The following is an 18,178-nucleotide window of genomic DNA, read 5'->3' as shown; positions in this document are numbered from 1 at the left end:
TTCAGTTCCAAATGCCTTGCATGCCCACCTACAGATGTCTATTGGTTAGCTCCTACTCAGCTCACCTCTATCTAGGCAAGTCTGTCTCCCTCCCCACTCCAGAGTATTAGCTCCTTGATAGAAAAGTCTGATTCATCTCCAAGGTCCTAACCTCGTAAAGTACCTTGGCCCAAAGGAGCTAGACTCCAAAGCTTGGTTAACTGTCTACAGGATAACTCCCTTAAAAACTCCCAGTGTTCCTTAAACACTTCCCATGCAAGCTGATAATCATAAAACAGAAACTCCAGTGAAATAAATATAGATGACTTTTCCTTTTTGAGATTAAAACAAATACTAAATTGGGAGTAGATGAGGAAAAGATATATAATGTAAGCACATATTACATACATATACATATAAAGTTATTATATTAATACATATTACATATAAAGTTCTATCTTTAATCAACCGGAATTTAGGCAAATTTATCACTAATAAAAAATGTTTTCATGTTTTTCAAACTGCTTCACCAAACTCTTTTATTTAAATGTGTCCTCTGAGTACATAACTAAATGTGCTAAATGTGTCACCAATTAAAAAATGTGTCACCAATCACAATTAGCTAATAATGAGGATTAGCTAATGAGTCATTAATTTTTAAAGCCTCACTGCCTGGAATCTAACCATCAAGTGTTATCAATATCCTGGGAAAAGTTAAACAACCAAATAAGATAAATAATTATTTACTCAGTAAAAGTAAGATTCTTTAAACTTTATAATTTTCCCTTCTTGTCTTTCCTAGACAGAACCCATGGATGCTTCCACCATTTTGCTTGTTCTTTGTAAATTTTGCATATTTTAAGTATATTTTTGCAAATTCCTATTTAACTCGACTTCAGTATCTAAACTTGACTTCAAGAGACCTTTCTATTTTACAGCTACCAAATAAATTCCTATAGTCTGTTAATAATTTTCTTCTGTCAGTGAAGTATCAGTAACTGAATGTTAAATAAACTTTTTCAAATCCAAGCTGAAAATAGGATGTACCATTTGTTTATACTATGTAAACATTTAAAAATGTGAGCTTTTTCATCTTTTGTTTAAAAAATTCCACTCCTTCCACTTCTAAAACTATATTTTTAACTCTAAAGTTTGTCAGGTTTTCTGTTATAAAAATATTACTAATTTTTAAAGGTTTTTAAGCTTTCTTTACATGAGTGAAGCAGCTTTTGATCTTTTATTACCTTATTTTATTTCAACAAATATTTATTTAGCTTCTACTATACTGTAAGAGCTGTGCTGGAGGGAGTGGACAAAGAAGTAAATATAGTCCCTGGGCACAACAGTCGTATGGTCTCGTAGAAGAATGAGAATGGTAGGTAACCATAAGAGATAGGTGTCTGGTGGTACTTTATTGGTCTTCATTTGCATCTCCTTAAGGTGTAGCAGTAACAAATTGTCAAAATAATAGTATCTGCTACATTATATAGAGATACAAGCTTCTTGCCTTGGATCCATAGAAAGTAGTGGAATCGAGTGGTTGCTCCAAGAATAATGACATGTGCTGTAAGAACTGCAAACCACTCATGTTCATTTTCAAGCCTGCTAATATATATGCCTCAGCCCCCTACCTAACAATTCTCTTGGTTGCCTTGGTCTTTTGGAACAATCTCAGGAATGGATTAATCAACAATTACCAACTGAGTCTCCACTGTGTATAAGTCTCCACTGTCTGGAAAGTCCTATTCTGCTTGCTGGGTGGTTGTGAAAACAAGACTTATAAAAAGTTAAGCACATCCACTTCTTGGGTATTTTCACCAATGTCAACAGCAGTGAGGAAGAGGGAATTCCTAACAATTATACCCTTTCTACAATAATGCAGACAGACTGGCTACAACTCGCTTTCAAGCAATGAATGGGCTGATGGAAAGTAAGGCCATGCCAAACAGGTGCTAAGTGATGGGTCATGCCACCTTCTCACCTTACCACCTACCATCTTTCTTTCTTTTTTTTTTTTCCCCTGAGTTAATGAAATACTTTGGCATCTCTTTATCAATCAGTAGCCACTAATTTCTTCAAGACCATTTATTGGATTCTTAACTTTGTTCTGTTTACAGTAGAAATTTTTCAAAATGCTCACAAATCAATAAGACATTCAGTATTATTTTTATTTCATAGTTGATGAAACTAAGTTTCAAAGTGATTACTACCTTGTCCAATAGTCCAGCTGGAACTTGAATTCAGGGCTATGTTTTCTTAGAAATTAAAACATAATATTCACTTGTATAAATATTATTGGGCACCCGCATACATGAGCAACACTGTAAATAAAAGCTGGAATCAACTCAAAGGTCAGATTTCTGCCCTCAAAGAGTTAGAATCTAAAAGGAGAGGGGGGAAATGGTGGGGTTTTAACCACTTTGAAATATAGAGGAAAAAAAAAGAAAGAAATACAGAGCAGAATTAATTTGCTTTGCATTTGTATTAAATCAAATATCATAAAAAGCTACACACGAAATTTTTTTCTTTTTATATATGTATATAATACATTCTTAAAATTGTTAAATTAAATTTATAAGAATACATTCTTATAAATTGTTTTACTCCCTTTCACCCATTTTGCCCATCCTCCTCAATCTCCTCCCTAGTCATTCCAATAGATGTGTAGTGGTAACTCATTTGCTTTCATTTGCATTTCTCCAGTGATGGATAATGTTGAACACCTTTTCATATGCTTACTTGCCATTTACGTATCTTTTCTGGTGAGGTGTCTATTCAGAGCTATTGCCCATTTGGTTTTTTATTGTTGAGTGTTAAGTGCTCTTTGTATATTTTTTTAATTTTCTAAAAAAGATTTTATTTATTTATTCATGAGAGACACACAGAGAGAGGAAGAGACCTAAGCAGAGGGAGAAGCAGGGTGGGGAGTCCATTGTGGGACTCAATCCCCTACCCCAGGATCATGCCCTGAGCAGAAGGCAGATGCTCAACCGTTGAGCCAACCAGGTGCTCCTCTTTGCATGTTTTAGATATGTTCTTTTTTTTATAGATCTTGCAAATATTTTTTCTCACTCTGTGGCTTGTTTTGTTTTTCATTCTCTTAACAGTGCTTTGGCAGAGCTGAAGAATTTCATTTTCATAAAATCTAGCTTATTGATTTTTTCTTTCATGGATTATACTTTTAGTGCTATGCCTAAAAACTCATCATCAAACACAAGGTTACACAGATTTTTTTATGTTTATTTTTGTATGTTTTAGTCTAAAAATTTAATAGTTTTGCATGTTAGGTCTATGATCCATTATTTTAGTTAATTTTTTTAAAGACTTTATTTATTAATGAGAGACACACACACACACACACACACACACACAGATTTTATTTATTTATTCATGAGAGAGACACAGATAGGGAGAGAGGCAGAGAAACAGGCAGAGGGAGAATCAGGCTCCATGCAGGGAGCCTGATGTGGGACTCCATCCCAGGTCTCCAGGATCAAGCCCTGGGCTGAAGGCAGCGCTAAACCTCTGAGCCACCCAGGCTACCCTGTTTTAGTTAATTTTTGCGAAAGATTTCTCTGTATTTGAGTTCATTGTATTGTTTATGGACAGTTGTTTCAGCACCATAATCATGCAATGAATGAATGGATTGTTGCAAGTTACATAAAGTTACTAATGGATTAATAAATAAAACTAACATGATGATTAAAATGCCTTTGACCTCACACCTTTAGAACGGCTACCATCAAAAAAGATAGGAGACAACAAATGCTAGTGTGGGTGTGCTAAAAAGGGAATTTAGTGGAACTGTAAAGTGGCACAGGCACTATGGAAAATAGTATAGAGAACCCTCAAAAAATTAAAGATAGAACTATCATATGGTCCAGCAGTTCTACTTCTGGGATTATATGCAAAGGAAACAAAAACGCTAACTCAAAAATATATCTGTACCCCCATGTTCATAGTAGCATGATTTATAATAGCCAAAACATGGAAACATGGAAACAACCTAAGAGTCCATTGATGAATAAATGGATAAAGAAACACACACACACACACACACACACACACACACACACACACCCCGGAACATTTTTCAGCCATAAAAAAGGAAATCCTACTGTTTGTGACAACGGATGAATCTTGAAGGCATAATTCTTAATGAAATAAGTCAGAGAAAGATAAATTTATTTCCATTGGTATATGATCTCACTTATATGTAGAATCAAAGAAAAATTAGGGTGGTGTTGGGAAGTGGAATTGGAGGAAGGTGGTCAAAAGGTACAAACTTTCAATCATACAATCAGTAAGTAATAGAAGTGTAATGTACGACATGACTGTAGCTAACTGTGCTGTATAATAAATAGTAAATTTGTTAAAAGATAAAATAAGAGTGCTCATCATGAGGAAAATTTTTCTTTTCTTTTTAATTTTTTTATTTTATCTATATAAGAAGATGGAGATTAGCTGAATTTACTGTGGTAATAATTTCACTGTATATGTAAATCAGACCATCATGCTGTATACCTGAAACTGATACAGTGATATTCATCAATTATTTCTCAAAAAAAAAATGCCGTTCAGTTTATAAAGTGTCAGGAGTCATTAACACGAGTCATTTAGAAGAAACTGAGGTTCAACAGATGTAGTCATTTGCTCAAGGCAACCACTGAAAACAAAACACGATAGTAACTGCACAATACAGTATCCACAGAGTATTATTCAAGAAGGTTCAACTCTTTTTGTTACTACTACACCCTTATGGTTTTTCTTTTCTTTTCTTCTTGGCTACTGGAGTCTCTTCTGTCTTCAATAGTCTACTTTTAATACATCCACACCACTGAGAGCGGCTTCACCTCTTCAGTTGTTAGCATTATCAGGTGCCACCCAAACAACAGCATTGCAGACCCTTCAGAAGAATGATGCTGCCCCGCCTCCCCACCTGGAACAGCTGCTCTTACAGCCACTCTTAGACTCCTCTGTTATCTATGGTTTCACATCTCCCCAAGACAGCCTGCTGACCTCCTGACAGCTCTCAATACTAGGGGAGAAATGTCTCCATCATCATACCGAGTCTGGGTTTGTTTACCTGTAATGCCACAAAAGTCCCAACATTCTGAACACAGAGAATGTCTTCCACCTGGTGTCTTGGGAGGAACACTAACCAAACCAAAGATACTGAGGTACCAGTCTGAGCTGGGCAATCCTGGCCTGGCATTTCATTCTCAAAGGTATCAATTCTCTCATTTTGGTAAAGTTGGCAAATTCTCTGCCACTAAAAAAAAGCTAGTAAATTTGCAAGAATTAGTCTTAATTCAACTAAAAATGAAAGTAAATCATGGGAAAGTACCTGGGGAATCACAGGAAGGCTGAAAGGGGCATGGAACTAGGAAAAAGAAAGTGTTGACAGCCAACGTTGTGCAGGTTTGGCCGCAAGGAGACAGACAGTATTATGAACATGTCAGGTGGCTTCCACAGCTTTCGCAGAAATGCCAGTCTCAAAATGTGCCTCTGTAGTAAGTTTTAGCTCTCAAAAGCAGGAGGAATTCTACTCTTCATCTGCTCCGAAGATAATAAGAAACTGCCACGGAAACACAGGTCCAAATAGCCTTGTCGTTCCCCAGGGAATGTTTTACTCAGTTGTTAAATGTTCCCACCAGAAATCTTTTCGAAAGTCTTAAAACATATTTCATCCCCCCTCCTCCCCATTTTCCTACAGAAACAAAATTAATTGTTCCCTCCATGGCAGTTCCCTCACTTCTTTTAAAACTTTGTGAAGGAAATGTGGCTTTGTGCGGATGATTTTCGTTCCTCTAACATCTATAATGAAAGAGTCTGTTTAATGTGTTCATTGAAAGAATTATGTAAGCTCCAGTTCAGCCCTGCATGATTGCCAGGGATAAAAGAAACAAAAGGTGATTTGCACTTGAGAATTTGCAGCATGAAGTGTCTGTTAAACAAAACCAGCCGCCACCATCCTCTCGAGCAGGCACCAGGCAAGGGACGGGGACCCTTCTATAAAGCACACACACGCCTACACTTGACCCATGGGGTTCGGACAAGGGGGAACGCCAGTATGATTCCATCGGACAGAGTGACAAAAACCCTGGCTTGAGAAACACAAAAGCACATGGCAGCTCTTAGATTCGCTGCTAAGCAACACTGTCCTGCTTCCCCAGCTCCTACCCACTGACCGCCATAAAATATACAGTGAAGGGGAAGCTGGTTGCTGTGGGAAAGGAGGATGTATTCAGGGTGGAGAAGCTGCAGATCTGCTCTTTAACGTCCTTCAGTTAGAGCCAGTTGACCTGAGCTCATAAGGAATTGCTAGGTGATGGAGAGGGGAGTTTGTTCCAACCCCCCCCCCCCCGGGGTTCCTCTGGTTCCCTTCACCTGGATGGTGGCAGAGCGTAGATGGTGGTTAAGCCCTCTGACTGCAAAGTGGATGAACTGCACTTAGCCCTGCCTGATCCAGGCTCAGTGTTGCCCAGTTAGGGGTGGAGTCAAACTGCCACCTGCAGACCACCTTATCCTTGGCACAACAAATGGCTCCTGAGCCTCTTCCTGGATGCCAGAACCGACTGGTGCTCCATGTACCTGATCTCCCTTGATCTTTAAAATCATCCCCAAAGGCAGTATTAGTCCCCCAATTTTATAGATGAGAAAACTGATGCTCAGAGGGAAGAGGTTAAAAGTAGCAGGGGCTGGATTTGAACTCATGCTTGTCTCATTCCAAAGTGTGCAGTCGTTTACGCTCTCATTCACTCCAGCACATACACCTGGTCTTCGTCACTTGTTAGGAAGGTGACTCTGTGATGTGACTCTTGTGGTTTCCTATTGAATGTCATTCTTCCTTTTAGAGATACAGTCCAGTGTCACAGACAAGCATATTAGGCTCCGGACCTCCTTGTGGCAAATCCTAGCTCTGTCTCTTGCCAGCTAAGGAACTTGGGCAAATTATTGACCTTCTTTGTGCCCCACTTTGATCGGCTGCCCCTACTTCATAAGTTGTAGATGAGGCTGGAATGGATTGCTAACTAAGAAGCCAACAGAGGGTTACTTGGCATGGAGAAGGTGCTCGTGAAATGTTTACTATTATTGTTTGCCTCAGATAGGAGTTTGATGAGGAAGGGACATGTCATAGCAAAGCATAGAAAATCACTCCTGACATTCATGGTTTTTTGAGAGAGAAGCATAACATAGTACAAATAAGCAAAGATTTTTATAGAGAAAGATAGGAAATGCCAGCATCAGCTCTTGATCCTGTCATGTCATTGCTCTTAAGGTCTGACGGTTCTGAGCTGTGCTTGTGGACAGAGCCAATCAATTTGGAGTCAGTCAACTGTCCTGCCAATTTTTTTTTTTACGTTGTTGTTAAAACATCTGTTAGTCAAAAATTATTATACAAGAGGTGGAGAAGCGTTCCTGAGAACAAGAGGTTAAGTAACTTGGCTCAGAGGTTAAATCAATAGTTAGACTAAACACAACCCATAATTCTGAATTCTCAGTCCACTCCTCTTGCTCTTGAGTCATGCTTTTCTTTTGACTGCATTCCCAGCTATGTTTAAGAAGTCATTCACTCTTCAAACCATGGGGAAAAAAAGACAACTTTCACATAAAAATATATCTGTTGAGTCAGGATGAACCAAAAGCAAGTCACATCAGTTTTTGTTGTTGTTGTTTTATCGTTACCAGGATAAATGTGCATGTAGCCTCACAGACATTACCAGTTTGGCTTTCTAACTTAGCACTTGTTTCCCTGAGAGTTCCCCACCACACAGCAACTGTGATTTCTCGTAACCATGCTTAAGGATCCAACCTGCTTCTCAAGGTTGTATAAAGAACCGTCGCTGGGCACATTGCTGGATTCTGCCATTCATGAACACCCCAGTCATGGAATAGCTGCTTGTGTGGACAGCAATTGGGAAAACAATTCTTCAGTCTGTCTGGATGAGGGTTAGATTAGTTCATAAGAGAATGCCTCCTTCTAGCTTCAGTATAGAAGAGGGGAATTTGCCAACAATGGCAAGGGCAGCAAGAAATGTCTCCAGAAGGAGAAGGCCACCAGCCTGGAAATGGAGGAGTAATCTTGTCTCACATTTAGATCTTTCATCCATTTTGAGTTTATCTTTGTGTATGGTGAAAGAGAGTGGTCTAGTTTCATTCTTCTGCATGTGGATGTCCAATTTTCCCAGCACCATTTATTGAAGAGACTGTCTTTCTTCCAATGGATAGTCTTTCCTCCGTTATTGAATATTAGTTGACCATAAAGTTGAGGGTCCACTTCTGGGTTTATTCTGTTCCATTGATCTATGTGTCTGTTTTTGTGCCAGTACCACACTGTCTTGATTACCACAGCTTTGTAGTACAACCTGAAATCTGGCATTGTGATGCCCCCCGATATGGTTTTCTTTTTTAAAATTCCCCTGGCTATTCAGGGTCTTTTCTGATTCCACACAAATCTTAAAATAATTTGTTCTAACTCTCTGAAGAAAGTCCATGGTATTTTGATAGGGATTGCCTTAAACGTGTATATTGCCCTGGGTAACATTGACATTTTCACAATATTAATTCTGCCAATCCATGAGCATGGAATATTTTTCCATCTCTTTATGTCTTCCTCAATTTCTTTCAGAAGTGTTCTATAGTTTTGAGGGTATAGATCCTTTACCTCTTTGGTTAGGTTTATTCCTAGGTATCTTATGCTTTTGGGTGCAATTGTAAATGGGATTGACTCCTTAATTTCTCTTTCTTCAGTCTCATTGTTAGTGTATAGAAATGCCACTAATTTCTGGGCATTCAAAATCCTAGAGAAGAACACAGGCAACACCCTTTTTGAACTTGGCCACAGTAACTTCTTGCAAGATACATCCACGAAGGCAAAAGAAACAAAAGCAAAAATGAACTATTGGGACTTCATCAAGATAAGAAGCTTTTGCACAGCAAAGGATACAGTCAACAAAACTTAAAGACAACCTACAGAATGGGAGAAGATATTTGCAAATGACATATCAGATAAAGGGCTAGTTTCCAAGATCTATAAAGAACTTATTAAACTCAACACCAAAGAAACAAACAATCCAATCATGAAATGGGCAAAAAGCATGAACAGAAATCTCACAGAGGAAGACATAGACATGGCCAACATGCACATGAGAAAATGCTCTGCATCACTTGCCATCAGGGAAATACAAATCAAAACCACAATGAGATACCACCTCACACCAGTGAGAATGGGGAACATTAACAAGGCAGGAAACCACAAATGTTGGAGAGGATGCGGAGAAAAGGGAACCCTCTTGCACTGTTGGTGGAAATGTGAACTGGTGCAGCCACTCTGGAAAACTGTGTGGAGGTTCCTCAATGAGTTAAAAATAGACCTGCCCTACGACCCAGCAATTGCACTGTTGGGGATTTACCCCAAAGATACAGATGCAATGAAACGCCGGGACACCTGCACCCCGATGTTTCTAGCAGCAATGTCCACAATAGCCAAACTGTGGAAGGAGCCTCAGTGTCCATCGAAAGATGAGTGGATAAAGAAGATGTGGTTTATGTATACAATGGAATATTACTCAGCTATTAGAAATGACAAATACCCACCATTTGCTTCAACGTGGATGGAACTGGAGGGTATTATGCTGAGTGAAGTAAGTCAGTCAGAGAAGGACAAACATTATATGTTCTCATTCATGTGGGGAATATAAATAATAGTGAAAGGGAATATAAGGGAAGGGAGAAGAAATGTGTGGGAAATATCAGAAAGGGAGACATAACGTAAAGACTGCTAACTCTGGGAAACGAACTAGGGGTGGTAGAAGGGGAGGAGGGCGGGGGTGGGAGTGATTGGGTGACGGGCACTGGGGGTTATTCTGTATGTTGGTAAATTGAACACCAATAAAAAAAAAAAAAGGAAATGGAGGAGTACCTGGAGGAGGTGCTGGCCGCAGTTGTGTGATTGGGCTGCTAGGCACCATGTGCTGCCTCAAGCTGGGTTCTTGGACTGGAGTGAGAGGTCGCCTAGTTTTTCCAACTATGGACCTGGTGTTGGTTTCAATCGCTTTAACCGCAGAACTCATGACTCTCTGTCCTAGAAAGACTGGTCTGGCATTCTAGGGCACAGCATAGCATGTTGATCAAGTCAATTATTTTGATTCAGAGCTGTTTTGTCAGAGCCTTCTTCTCCAGCTTAGAGTTCCCTAGGCTATAAAAGGCACTACTTCCCCAGGGGATCACATTCCCCATAAGCAATGAGAAATCAAATCTTCTCCCTCTGAGCTTCCCCTTCTCTGTGAGCCCAGGGTCATGGAGTTAATATTAAAGAATTGGAATATGCCAATGTTCATATGTGAGCTCTGTGATGTCAGGAACCTGCTCTGACTGGGTCATGCAAGGTGTGCCAGCACCCAGCACAGTGTCTGGCACAAAACACTCAGTGAAACATTGTGAATGTCTAAATGAAACCTCCTTTTGACTTTAGCATACTGGACTCATATGATAAATTTAAATGAATACATAGTCTCCACTCCTTTATTCAGAGCTCACCGTATAGTGTATAGAGATACAGAAATGAAAAGATGAATGATATGATTACATGGAACTCTGCCTTCTTTTGAATGTGTTCCAAGTAGCCCAATTTTGGGCAGCTCTAATCTATGAATGATAAGTAGTTAATTACTCTGGGACCTTTTTTCCATTACTACTTTTTTTGATAATTTTTGATGGTGTACAAAAAATTATCTACCAGCCCAAACACTGCTATCTTTTGAAAGGCCTGCTTACAAGATTGGTCCTCTGCTGGCATCTGAGAACTTGGATTCCCACAGCTGATCAAAGAATAGCTCACTGTGCCTCAAGTGTGTGTACAAACAACATGACTTAGATTGAACACCTGCTTTCCTTCTGGGAGTCTGGAATGTGCTAGGAAGAGGGTCCCTATATGACCAACATCCCTCTCCAATCCTTTGGTGCTGAGTATCAGCTAGCTTCCTTTTTATCCTGTGTGACTCCACCAGGAGAGAGGACCCATAAAAGCTTGCTCCTGGTTTTTTCTGGACTTTGCCACATACACTCTTTCCTTTTGATTTTGCTTTGTTCCATAGCCATGAGTATGACCACATGCTGAGTTCTGTGAGTTCCAGCAAATTATTAAACATTAAGGTGGTCTTGGTGACCCCCAACACATAGAGTAAAGGGAAAAAAAGCTTTTATAAAATCTTAGAAACCTTTCCTGCTACAGATATATTCCTCTTGCAGCCCCAGGTCTTTTTACTTTGTATTTTGGTCCTTTATAGTTAAACCTAACTTCTCTATTAGGCTATTAATTTCTTAAGAATAGGCCAAGACTTAATTCAGCTCTGTTTCATCCAGTGCAGTGCCTTATACAAACAATATACCAGTAATATACTAGTAAATAGTTAGTATATGAATGGGTGAATGCCACTTAGACATTTCTCTCATATACAGTATCAGGCTCAAAATATTATATACTTTTATTTGGCCTGTTTGAATGTGAGATCATTAGGATCTCCTAAACTTCCAGAACCTAAAAATTATAATGTCTGTAGAGAGAAAGAGACCAAGATACAATCTCTTGCAATTGACTAAAGATCATAAGAAACAGATAGGGAAGGATCACATTCCCATTTTGAGGAAGGAATGCAAGATATATTTTTGAAATTTTCTAGGGTGGAATTTCAAACTTCAGTATCCCAGTATCAGTGGGCAAAATTATGATTTCACATGTATAGCTTGTGCTGCCTTGTAAAGTTTATAGATTAAAGTATAATCCACACAGCAATCACACAGGATGGCTATGAGTATTATTTTGAACAAAGGTCATGTAATATGGCATATATTTAGGATCTATTAAGTCGTAATTTTCTGGCCGCCTGAAAGTCGGATGGAACTTGTTTTCTTGAGAGGATTTGAATCCACAGGGGTTGAAAACTTTTCTGTAGATTTTCAAGGGGTTCATCAAAATAGGAAGTTTAGCAGGGAGTAGAATACAGAAGAAGAAACTTGGCTTCCCCTTTCATTGACTCTGTTCTCCATAACCAATTTAGGAAGCTTTTTTCCATCACAAATGAAGACATACTTAATGTTTTAAAATCTTCTGACAAGTGATGTTATTAGTTCTGCCTTAGGTATAGGATACTTTGTAGAATCAGATGTATATGTCCCGAGGCACCAGCCTTGGAAGAGGGCAATGGTGGGTAGAGAATCTAAAGTCTATGCCTTCTGACCACAGAAGCCAGGTTGACAAAAGCTTGTCCTTGAAACACTGAATTTAGAATAAAAATACCATAAATTCTGAGGTTTTTCTGAATGAATCAGTGAGTCAGTTGGTTACAAGACCATAAAACGTTAGAGCATCTTATCCTGCCCTCTATCTTTCATGTGAGAGAAATTCAATTCAGGCAGGGTGAGATGATTTCCCTCAAGTTCTCATAGCTTCTTAGTGACAGAGAGAGTAAGATCTAGGTCTCCTGATTTCCAGTCTTCCTACTGCATGTACTTTGATGCTTATATACTTAAACATGCACTCTCAACTGTACACATACCGTACTCAAGGGGACATACAAGGCTCATGGCTATGGTGCAATTCATGCGAAGCAGAGCATTAGATCTAGTTCTAGACAATTCGACCACCCAAGACAAAATCTATTTTAAATTTCCTAAATAATCTCATAAGAATGCTAGACTCCACCAGAAGTTAATGAAGATGCTACAGAAAGCACAACTCGACCCTCCTTTTTAATCTGGGATTCCTAGAACTAGCTTGCTGTGTCTCTGCAGTGCTTCCTTTCTTCATGTGGGTATTTTAAGAACACTCATAATATGACAACACTTGTTTTCATAAAATTGGTTTTCCACAGGTTGAGTACCACGGGAGAGGCTATGGTTCATATTAGAAGCCATATCCCATGGTAACACACCAGCTTCTTTGTATACTGCAGCAGTGGAAGTTATTGTTTTAAAAAATGCAAATAGCTCATTTTGAAAATGCAAACCACACAAACCTAGAGCCTCCTTACATTCATTATTCCCTAAACTTAGCCTACCCTGTCTTCAAAATGTTAGCTGTTGGCTACACAGATGAAAAAGAAATAATCGGGGAGATAGCTACCTAGAAAACTTGCAAGATAAAACAAAACCAAGTTGTGTTTATGTATGTAACAAAGCCCTAAAATTCTAATAATAATTACAATTATGTAAGCCTTTCTAATTTACAAAGCAGACACATATTTCACAGTTCTGACAATATTCCCATGTGGTGAATTTTATCATCCCTATCTTACAGAGAAGGAAAAAGAGGTTCAGATGATTTAAGTCGGTTGCCTAGGAACATGCAGCCAACAAGGCACGCAGCAAGGACCCAAACCTGGTTCTATGGGATTGCAAGACACAATCAAATGTTTTGCAGGTCAGGACTTGATTGTTGGTTCGGCTCTGCAGTAGGTGATCCCTACCACAAGAAATCCTCCAGCCAGGAAGAACAATCCTCCCTGCCAATCTTTACTTGATGGAGTCTTAGGCCCAGGGTACCTACCTCTTTTGAATGCTTCTCTCTCCACATCTGCCAATGGAATTCATTGCACCCTAGAATGAAGTGCTTCAAAATGGAAATTCTGGTTGCTAAAGGGGCCCTTTAATTATTAAATAGATAGTGAAAGAAAATACAGAACTCTAAAACTAGAGGCATTCCATCATTTCAGGTGGGAATTCCTTATAATTTTTTTTTCTTCCACTGGGTTTTATTTTATACATTGTTTTAGCTTTCTCCAAAGTCATTATATAAACCCCAGTGGAAAAATTCATCTATTGCAGCACCGTAAAATGTTTTCTTAAAAATTCCATCACCCATTTTATTACTGGAAAGCAACTACAGAAAGACTTACATGTTAAGAGATTTAAGTTTGACCAGTGGGACTAATGGAGCTTGGGCTTTCAACATTAGTCTATCAGAAAACATTTAAAAAGGTTTTTTTGTTTTTTTTAAGATCCCCATGTGTTTTTCAAAGATGAATACGGACGGCCCAAGGCTTCCACCAATCCCAATTTAACACGAATAAAATAATAAAAACCATACTTCTCTTTCTATAAATATAATTATTTCAAGAATAAAATTATTTTTTCACCTGTCTTCAAACTGATGTTAACATTTTCTATTTAAAATGATGGGCTGCACCAGTAAAATGGAAAGAAAACCTAGGGTTAGACTGAGCACCTCCAAGGAACCACAGATGTTCCCCCAAAAGCTGGGCTACCATCACTGTCCGTAGGGATCTAGAGATTGTGGTCTCTTCTCTGACTCCTTGCCTCCCCCCATCTCTTTCTGGTGATCTCTCAGATGCGTGTCATAACTCCTTCTCTTTTCTCTATATTCATTTATGCAGCCCTATTGCTTAGCCTCCCACCATCTCCATCCTTCTCCTTCCAACCTCACTCGCTTCAGCCAGCCCTGCACTTCAACCATAGGCGTCCTTTTCAGCTGCAGCCCTCATCTTTCACTGCCTCACTTAAATATGCCAGTGGTCACTGGTTACTCACGCAAGGTCTCACCTCTTACCCCAGTGTGTGAGACCAGCCACATCACACCTCCAAGCTGCTGTCCCAATACCTGTTTTCTTTGCTTTTCATAACCTTTGATCTCACAACCTCCTGCTTGGGACGCCATCCTTCCTTTCTTTTCTTTTCTTTTTTTTCCTTTGTACAGACAGTGCAAAGTCCCACTTACATGTTATACCCCCCTGTGAAGCCTTTGCTGGCTTCCACAAATGGGTGTAGTCCTTCTCTTTCCCACACCATATTGGCGTGATGGTCTTGCCTACCTCTAAGAAAGTACTTTATCTGCACTCTCTGGTTTACCAACCTGTCTCCCCTGACATACTATAATGTCGTGGCTGTTTTCAATATTCATGCTATAGCCCTAAGACCTACATACTTTTTTAATGTAGCCACCTTTTTATTTTTTTTTAGAGAATGCAGCTTATTCTTACCTAAATGCTGGTTTCTGAATGCTGTGTTGACCTTCTACATCAAGATCACCCAGGAGAAACTACGAAAATGACTTTCAAGGTGTACCTTTGACTTCATTTTTTTTAAATTTTGAATATGGTTGATATACAATGTTACATTAGTTTCAGGTGTACAACACAGTGATTCAACTTTTCTATAGTTAGGCAATGCTTACTACAAGTGAAACTACCATCAGTCACCATAAAATGCCATGACAATATCATTGACTCTATTCCCCTTACCGTGCCTTTTATTCCCATGACTTATTGATTCCATAACTGGAAGCCTGTATTCCCACTTCCCGTCACCCATTTTTCCCATGCCCCCAATCACTTCCCTCTGGCAGCCATCAGCTTGTTATATGTATTAATACATCTGATTCTGCTTTTTGTTTGTTTGTTCATTTGTTTTGTTTTTTAGATTCCACATGAGTGAAATCGTATGGTTTTTGTTTTTCTTTGTTTGACTTATTTCAGTTAGCATAAGCTCAGCTGGTAGAGAGGAGGACTGCAGGTGCTATGTCATGGCCAAACACTGACCTACACAATCAGCCTCTCTAAGGATATTCCTTGAAAATCTTTATTTTTTAAATATGCTTCCCACATAATTCTGATGTACAGCCAGATTTGAGGATCACTGTACAACCTCCCTGACTTACTGTCTTATTACTTCCTTCTTCCCCAACTGCTGTGGCCTGAGAGGGAGGCTGTGTAGGGCATGGGTTATAAAGTGAGACACTCTGAAGCTTGTCTCTACATCCTAGCTTCATGATCATGTGGCAAATAAATGAACTAAATAGATTAAGCTTTGTCTTAGGTTTCTTATTTTAAATGAAAGAAATGCTCTTTTTCTTAGGGGACTGTAAGCCCTTAGGATAGCACCCTGTGAATGGAGGGCACTGCTTAAATAGGAAATTGGCTCCTTCTGAAGAAGACAAGACAACATGTCCAAAGTTAGGGAAAGAGAGTAGAAGTCATAACAAAACAATATACCCTTAACATTTTAATGGCAACAAATATGGTAACCCTTTTCAAATGTATTAGATCATCACATTTTGCAGATAACCTTTTAGAAATGTGCTAGTGAATTCATTTCCCTGTATTCTACAATGACTTTGGTAAATCTCAGGCTGTTTGTTTACTTTAAAGAAAAAAGCACCACACCCACTGGCAAGTTTTGAGCACATTACATAGAACAGTACTTCTTCAGTGTCAAATGTGTGCTTAAGTTAAACGTCTAGTACTATGGGAAGAATCTGTAAATGTCAAACATTAGGATAATTACCACTTAACTCATCTCAACAAATTATATAACTGTACTTTTTACAGGGTCCTTAGAGACATTATCCTCTTAGGGCCTCTCTTGCAGCAAAGTTGATCTCGGCTCCTATCCCACCATTTGTCAATAACCAGAATTGAATCTGAAGCCAAAATAGGATAATGTATGCTCCCAAACCATCAGCTTGATGATATTAATAATCAAATGGTGCCCATGATATGCAGCAACAACAAACTTGCCTCTGTAGAAGTTCAAACAAGTAGCAGCACACTGGACGTACTTGTCAGTTCTTACATTCAGAATACTCGCAAATCTTTACACTAAAGCCCTTCAGGTCATAGTCCCTATTTCCTTTCACGATGGATACTTACTTCCATATGTGGAGTTCCTATTGAATGATCAGAATTGTATTGTGCCAAATTAGGCTTGCAAAGATATGGTTTAATGGGAGTTTATTTCAATAATTGCTTGCAAATGTAGGATACTTAAAGTATTACATGCCCCATTTTCATTCCTTAATATTCAACAACACAATGTTGTTACTGTTCCATATTCTCCCAACACTTTCCAACATACCACCCTGCCCACAAATGGCTTTTTATCAATGGATGAAGAAATCACGCATTTGTTGAATCAGATCTAAAGAGATGTAATATTGCATCATGGCTAAGGCCATATTTTTAATTCCAGTCGCCCATTAGAATCATCTAAGGGGCTATTTACCTGTATTTATTTATTTAAAAAATTTGTTTATTTTTTAAAAAGAAAGAAAGCATGAGTGCGAGTGTGGGGAGGGGCAGAGGGAGAGATTTTCAAGCGGACTTCCCGCTGCATGGAATCTGATGAGGAACTCAACCCCCTGACCCATGAGATTATGACCTGAGCCAAAACCAACAGTCAGACCCTCAATCAACTAAACTACCCAGGCACCCCTAGTTTTTTTAAAAAAATATTATAGTTACTTCTTACCCTACCCCCCATCAAAATTCCCCTATAATGCCATTTTACAGATCCACAAGTGACTCTAATCCACAACTAGGGTTGAGAACTCGAATTAAGAGCTTGGGTTTTGAAGCTACATTGGCCTGGGTTTGAATGTAGGTTTCACCATTTACTGGCTGCATGACCTTGAACAAGTTACGTTGCTTCTGGGTCTCATCCCAGGCAAACAGAATCAAAAGCTCAAGGGGTAAAGCGGGAACACTGGTCCTTTTTAACAGCACCGTAGGTGATTTTATTGTGCAGCCAAGATTGAAAATCACTAGTTTAATACTTAGTAGTTAAGTTTGTAAAATATAAATATGAGAATTCAATGAAATACATTATGAAAAGGTTAGTTCAGGCCCTGTCCCACACAAATCAATAATGCTGGTAGATACCGTTATTAAGGCAGAAGACATAGAAGGAGCAGTGGCCAGAGTCAGGCTGGCCATCTGGAGCTAGAGCAAAGCTAACTGAGGTGACCCCTCACTACTGATCTAGTCACTACTTCACTATATTATATGGGCCCTCTGGGAGAGAATCTGAATCCTACCTCTATAATCCTGGGCTATTTCCTGAACCTGTCTGAACCTCACAGGTACCAAAAATAAAGATGTTATAACCACCAAAACAAGTGTGTCTCTAGTGGAAGCAGGTGGGCCACCAACCTGACATAGTAGATGACATGCAGCAAAAATGATGGGCAGTTGATATTTGAGTGAAATGTGACTGTGAACCTTCTGGTTTCTGAGCAGGGAATGGAAGGAAGAAAAGTAAAAGTAGATTCAGTCTTAAGTAATACATGCGATAGATGGGAAACAGGAGTTGTCAGAACCAAAGAAGCAAGCTAGGAGAGTGGTAACATAATACAGAACTACTAGGATGAAGGTAAGTACACAGTGTAACTCAACTGAGTTGTGGT

This window comes from Canis lupus, chromosome 11, assembly GCF_011100685.1.
Source record: "Canis lupus familiaris isolate Mischka breed German Shepherd chromosome 11, alternate assembly UU_Cfam_GSD_1.0, whole genome shotgun sequence".
In the NCBI taxonomy this organism is placed as follows: domain Eukaryota; kingdom Metazoa; phylum Chordata; class Mammalia; order Carnivora; family Canidae; genus Canis; species Canis lupus.
The sequence above is the reverse complement of the archived record's forward strand: the minus strand, read 5'-3'. Positions refer to the sequence as shown.